The following is a 6825-nucleotide window of genomic DNA, read 5'->3' as shown; positions in this document are numbered from 1 at the left end:
TGAAGATCAGGGCCAGAGTGAGCGGGTTCGTCTCGCCATTATCAATCAATTGGATGCCCTTGAACAGGAGCGTGTGGCCAGGGGTGCACCCATCTGGGAGGGCCGTCGCCGTGCCACCGGCAGGTCGGCGCGGCTGACTTTTGAAACTGAATTGCTTGCAAGGCTGTCTGCTTTACAGGAGGGGCAGTTGGAGCCCGAAGCGCCGCTGGAACCTGACCAGGAGGAGGATCCAGGTGAAGGCCCATCGGGCATGCCATCGGGTGAGGGGGCATCTGGAAGCGGTGGGCCGCAGCCCCCTGGAGGTTCGGGCGTCTTTCCTGGTGATGGCGGTAAGCCCATTACTCTGCCAGTTCAGGGTTGGCCTTGGGGCCCCGCCCAGCCTACCCCTCATCTGCCGGGGCCGAGCGGGGCGGGATGGGGGCCCGGGTGGTTAGGTGTCAGTGAACAGTTGGGCCACGCTCAGCCATGGGCTTGGGGTTTGCATACCCCCGGTTTGCTGTCCAGCGTAGTTCCCGCCCCTATGGGTCAACAGGTGGGTGCTGGGGTGCCGCCCACAGCCCCCCCTCGCTGCCCACACCTGGCTTTTTGCCTTGGGGCGGTCAGCAGGGTGCACAATTGCAGGGAGCATGGCCTGCAACGCAAACGGGCGGGTGGTTCTATCCACCGAACACCTATGCCAGTATCCCCTTTCATGCTCTCCCTTACGGCGACACTTCCTTGCCTTTGGGGGACCATCTGACGTCAGCCACGCGTGAGAAAATCCTCCGCGGGGAGTACGTGGATGTTTTTGGTCTCCTGTTTAGAGAGCTCGAGAAGAAAAGTAAGGACGAGCTCGACGACAGAGACAAGGAAAAGCTAAAGCGTAGGAAGATTGACAGGGCCTGGGCAAACTGGTTGCCCGGCTTCCTTATTTATAAGGGCCCCAGCCCCATCCGCCTGCCGGCTCTCAGTAGGTTATTGGCCGCATATCCGTGCAGGGCTGATGCTAGCTATTTACAGGATGGTTTTACTCTTGGGTTTCGGATTCCGTACAGGGGGCTTAGGGCCCCCTTTTTAGCTCCCAACCTTAGATCGGTGGTTGGTCTCGAACATGTGGTCCGGGAAAAGATAGCTAAAGAATGTCGGGAAGGCAGGGTCCTTGGACCCTTTGATGCACCGCCGGTTCCCACATTGCGGGTATCCCCGTTGGGGGTGGTGCCCAAGAAGGCAGCCGGTGAGTATAGGATTATACACCACCTGTCTTATCCTAGGGGAGCTTCGGTGAACGATGCTATTCCTGAGGAACTTTGCTCGGTGCGTTATACTTCCTTTGACCAGGCGGTCAAAGTAGTTCGCGGATGCGGGGTGGGGGCGGAGTTGGCAAAATGCGACATCAAGTCTGCATTTCGCCTCTTGCCTGTCCACCCCGATGATTTTGAGTTATTGGGTTTTGCCTTTGAAGGGAAATTCTATATGGACCGGGCTTTGCCAATGGGATGCTCCATTTCCTGTGCAGTGTTCGAGCGTTTCAGTTCCTTTTTGGAATGGGCGCTCAGGGTTAGGACGGGGGTTGACGACACGGCGCATTACCTGGATGGCTACCTTTTTGTAGGTCCAGCAGGATCTGGTCAATGCGCCAGGTTGTTAAGCTCCTTTCAGGAGTTATCCCTCGAGCTTGGTGTGCCACTGGCACACGAAAAAACCGAGGGCCCCAGCACGGTCCTTACTTTCTTAGGCATTGAGCTGGATACTCTCCAGCAGACGTCCCGTTTACCGGAAAATAAGGTCTCTGACCTTAGGAGTCGGTTGGCCGCCCTGAAGGGGCAGCGTAAAGTTTCCCTTTTAGAATTGCAGCAGGTGGTGGGCCACCTTAACTTTGCTTGCAAAGTGGTGGCCCCAGGCAGGGCCTTTTTGCGACGCTTTTGCGACGCCATGGGCCGGCTGCGCCTCCCCCACCATAGGGTCCGAGTCAATGCTGGAATGAGAGCGGACTTGGAGGTTTGGGAGGATTTCCTTGAGTCCTTCAATGGAGTTTCCTTCTGGAGGGAGGACCTGAAGATTGAAGCAGAGCTTCAGATTTCTTCGGACGCTTCCGGTGCCAGTGGTTTTGGGGTATATTTTAGGGGCCATTGGTGTGCCGAGCAATGGCCGGCTGATTGGTTGGATAGCGGGCTCTGTAGAGATCTTACGTTTCTGGAATTTTTTCCCATCCTGGTGGCCGTTTGCCTGTGGGGGGAGCAGCTTTCCAACCATTCAGTCCTGTTTTGGTGCGATAACATGGCTGTAGTACATGTTATCAATTCCTTGACTTCTAAATCGGTGGCGGTCATGAACCTGGTTAGGTTTTTTACCCTGCGTTGCCTCCGGTTGAATGTTTTATTCCTGGCCGGGCACGTACCGGGTGTATGCAATGGCGTGGCGGATGCTCTGTCTCGCCAACAGATGGAGCGTTTCCGGCAGTTGGCCCCAGAGGCAGATTCATGTCCGGCGGAAATGCCCGCGGAGCTCTGGAGGCTTGGGAACAGGAAGCCGGTAGGGCCATTCAGTCGGCACTAGCCCCTAGTACAAGGAGGGCATATGCCAGAGCGACTGCTCAGTTTGGTGAGTTTAGGGGGGCTGCTGCACTCCCGGATTCCTGGCCGATCCCCGTGGCGCACATCATGCAATTTTGCGTGCGACAAAAGGAAAGAGGCTTGGGGCTAAAAACCATAAGGGGACAATTGGCAGCATTGGCCTTTGAAAGCAAGGCCCGCGGCCTCACGGAGTCCACTGGAGACTTTAGAGTCAAAAAGATGCTAGAGGGCTGGGCACGTGAGCGGGCCCGGCAGGTGGACGACAGACAGCCCATATCCCCGTCGGTCCTCCGTGGATTGTTTGGGGGTTGGCCTAGTGTCTGCTCTTCCCCATTTGAGTCGGCATTGTTCCACGCTGCCTCGCTGTTGGCCTTCTTTGGGGCCCTGCGCGTAAGCGAGCTGGTAGTGCAGTCAAAGGCTGACACTTCTGGGAGGGCGCTCCAATCCGGAGACGTAAAAATTGCTAATAGTCAGCTGGTTCTGACGATTCGCCGGTCCAAGACTGATCAGCGGCAGAGGGGAACCACCATCACGATCGGCATGTGTGCAACGCAGGAATTATGTCCGGTCAGGGCTGTTCGTCGTTACGCCCAGCTCAGGGGCGAGGTCCAAGGTCCTTTTCTTAGGCATGATGATGGCTCCCCTCTTACCAAATATCAGTTTTGGTCTGTCACGAGCAAGGCCTTGGTTCGATTGGGTCTCACTGGCGTCAAATTTGGGATGCATTCCTTCCGGATCGGGGCGGCCGCCACAGCTGCTGCTATGGGCTATACGCCCTCTGCCATTCGGCATATCGGCCAATGGCGGTCGGCGGCTTACAAGTCTTATGTGCGTCCCCTGGTCACCTAGCAGGTAGGTGGTGGGTTGGTGGTTCTGCGCATGTCATGCTGACTGTTGTTTGTTTTTTCAGGTGCTGTGGCTCGGGGTGAGAGAAGGCGGGTTCTTATCTGCGGGCACAGCATGGTTTTTTGGGCTGCCCATTTCGCCAGACGGTCTCCTGTGGGCACCCAGCTTGGTCTCAGTGCGTGGGCTACTGTGGAATGGCTGGGTCGTCGGGGGTGCGCTGGCCCGGGATCATGCCACTGTTGTTCAGGGAGCGGAAGGCATTACCTCCACACATTCTTGTCGTTCACTTAGGTGGGAACGACTTGGGGTTGTTGAGTGGGAAGGCTCTTTCCCAGCAGGCGTTGGCTGACCTCCGCGAAATTCGTCGCAGGTGGCCTGGGGTTATATTGGTGTGGTCGGCAATTTTGCCGCGCTTGGTGTGGAGGTACGCTATTTCGCCGGGGGGAATTGAGCGGGCCAGACGTAAGGCCAATAGGGCCATTCAGAAGGCCATGGAGGAGGGACTAGGAATTTTCCTCCCTCATCCGGCCATACGGGTCGATCAAGGCGACCTGTATCGGCCGGATGGTGTGCATTTATCTGATTTGGGCAACCGGGCCTTTTTGGATGAAATTAGGCAGGGGGTGCGGTTGGCTCTGGGCCACCCGTTGGGGCGCTAATGCCTAAGCAGAGGCTTGGCATTGGCGGTGGCTGGATGGGGTTTGGCCACAGGGTTTCCCAGGGGAGCACCTATGGCCTAGCACCGTTGGTGCGGTGGTCTGCAGGAACCGTAGATGGGCTAAACGGCTCAGTACGGTGATGCAGATCACAGGGAGCCTCACCTGGGTGGATCTTTCCATGGGGATTGATGCCAGCCCGGTTGGTGACGGCTGGAGGCCTGGCCGCTCAGTTACAACCCGATTTCGGCGGGTTTGTGCTGGGGGCAAGGTGGCTTGCCCTTTGGACAAGGCGGGGTGCAGGTGTTGACCCCAGGGCTTGTCTGGTTTGGTTTCCCCCCCGCCAGTTATTGGTTATTTGTTATTTCTAATAAAGCGGCCCGGTTTAAAACCCAACAATCGTGTCTGCCTCTTCTTTCCGACTGGGGGGGCAATGTCCGGCCCCTGCCCAGCCGAGCCAGCTTGCAGGCTATAGGCTGGGGGCCGTCTTTGCGTCCCCGGAAGGAGGGAGGGGCAGCAACATCACCCGACATACGGGTGTTTAGCGAGGCGTGGAGGTGGGGCTTTATAAGCCCCGGCTCCCGCCTCACTACGCAGTTTGTTTTCGGCTCTCTGCCCGCCCACCCTTCCCATCGGCAGTACAGGTGTATGCCGGTCGCCTTTTAGGGTCAGGTAGGAATTTTTTCACCCCCGCACAATTGGCCTATGTGGGGGTGTTTTTCGCCTACCTTGTACTGCCTAGTAGGTTAGGTTTTGCCAAGTATTAGTTTGGTCGCAGGCTGGATGGGGTTTGGCCACAGGGTTTCCCAGGGGAGCACCTATGGCCTAGCACCGTTGGTGCGGTGGTCTGCAGGAACCGTAGATGGGCTAAACGGCTCAGTACGGTGATGCAGATCACAGGGAGCCTCACCTGGGTGGATCTTTCCATGGGGATTGATGCCAGCCCGGTTGGTGACGGCTGGAGGCCTGGCCGCTCAGTTACAACCCGATTTCGGCGGGTTTGTGCTGGGGGCAGGGTGGCTCGCCCTTTGGACAAGGCGGGGTCCAGGTGTTGACCCCAGGGCTTGTCTGGTTTGGTTTCCCCCCCTGCCAGTTATTGCTTATTTGTTATTTCTAATAAAGCGGCCCGGTTTAAAACCCAACAATCGTGTCTGCCTCTTCTTTCCGACTGGGGGGGCAATGTCCGGCCCCTGCCCAGCCGAGCCAGCTTGCAGGCTATAGGCTGGGGGCCGTCTTTGCGTCCCCGGAAGGAGGGAGGGGCAGCAACATCACCCGACATACGGGTGTTTAGCGAGGCGTGGAGGTGGGGCTTTATAAGCCCCGGCTCCCGCCTCACTACGCAGTTTGTTTTCGGCTCTCTGCCCGCCCACCCTTCCCATCGGCAGTACAGGTGTATGCCGGTCGCCTTTTAGGGCCAGGTAGGAATTTTTTCACCCCCGCACAATTGGCCTATGTGGGGGTGTTTTTCGCCTACCTTGTACTGCCTAGTAGGTTAGGTTTTGCCAAGTATTAGTTTGGTCGCAGGCTGGATGGGGTTTGGCCACAGGGTTTCCCAGGGGAGCACCTATGGCCTAGCACCGTTGGTGCGGTGGTCTGCAGGAACCGTAGATGGGCTAAACGGCTCAGTACGGTGATGCAGATCACAGGGAGCCTCACCTGGGTGGATCTTTCCATGGGGATTGATGCCAGCCCGGTTGGTGACGGCTGGAGGCCTGGCCGCTCAGTTACAACCCGATTTCGGCGGGTTTGTGCTGGGGGCAGGGTGGCTCGCCCTTTGGACAAGGCGGGGTCCAGGTGTTGACCCCAGGGCTTGTCTGGTTTGGTTTCCCCCCCTGCCAGTTATTGCTTATTTGTTATTTCTAATAAAGCGGCCCGGTTTAAAACCCAACAATCGTGTCTGCCTCTTCTTTCCGACTGGGGGGGCAATGTCCGGCCCCTGCCCAGCCGAGCCAGCTTGCAGGCTATAGGCTGGGGGCCGTCTTTGCGTCCCCGGAAGGAGGGAGGGGCAGCAACATCACCCGACATACGGGTGTTTAGCGAGGCGTGGAGGTGGGGCTTTATAAGCCCCGGCTCCCGCCTCACTACGCAGTTTGTTTTCGGCTCTCTGCCCGCCCACCCTTCCCATCGGCAGTACAGGTGTATGCCGGTCGCCTTTTAGGGCCAGGTAGGAATTTTTTCACCCCCGCACAATTGGCCTATGTGGGGGTGTTTTTCGCCTACCTTGTACTGCCTAGTAGGTTAGGTTTTGCCAAGTATTAGTTTGGTCGCAGGCTGGATGGGGTTTGGCCACAGGGTTTCCCAGGGGAGCACCTATGGCCTAGCACCGTTGGTGCGGTGGTCTGCAGGAACCGTAGATGGGCTAAACGGCTCAGTACGGTGATGCAGATCACAGGGAGCCTCACCTGGGTGGATCTTTCCATGGGGATTGATGCCAGCCCGGTTGGTGACGGCTGGAGGCCTGGCCGCTCAGTTACAACCCGATTTCGGCGGGTTTGTGCTGGGGGCAGGGTGGCTCGCCCTTTGGACAAGGCGGGGTCCAGGTGTTGACCCCAGGGCTTGTCTGGTTTGGTTTCCCCCCCTGCCAGTTATTGGTTATTTGTTATTTCTAATAAAGCGGCCCGGTTTAAAGCCCAACAATCGTGTCTGCCTCTTCTTTCCGACTGGGGGGGCAAAGGCCCAGGCTTTGTCACCAGCATTGCACAGAAACTAACATCATCACACAAACAACATTTAGATGACGCTCTGATATTTGAGTAAAAACTCTATGATAA

The 6825-nt window shown here is 57.4% G+C and overlaps 1 pseudogene; it reads left to right on the top strand.

Annotated features, from left to right (window-relative positions):
- Positions 1–250: 250 nt before the first annotated feature.
- Positions 251–6825, top strand: part of LOC132575729 (mitogen-activated protein kinase kinase kinase 11-like) — a 28097-nt pseudogene continuing 21522 nt past the window's right edge.

Source organism: Heteronotia binoei, chromosome 8 (assembly GCF_032191835.1).
Source record: "Heteronotia binoei isolate CCM8104 ecotype False Entrance Well chromosome 8, APGP_CSIRO_Hbin_v1, whole genome shotgun sequence".
Classification (NCBI taxonomy): domain Eukaryota; kingdom Metazoa; phylum Chordata; class Lepidosauria; order Squamata; family Gekkonidae; genus Heteronotia; species Heteronotia binoei.
The sequence above is the reverse complement of the archived record's forward strand: the minus strand, read 5'-3'. Positions and strand labels throughout refer to the sequence as shown.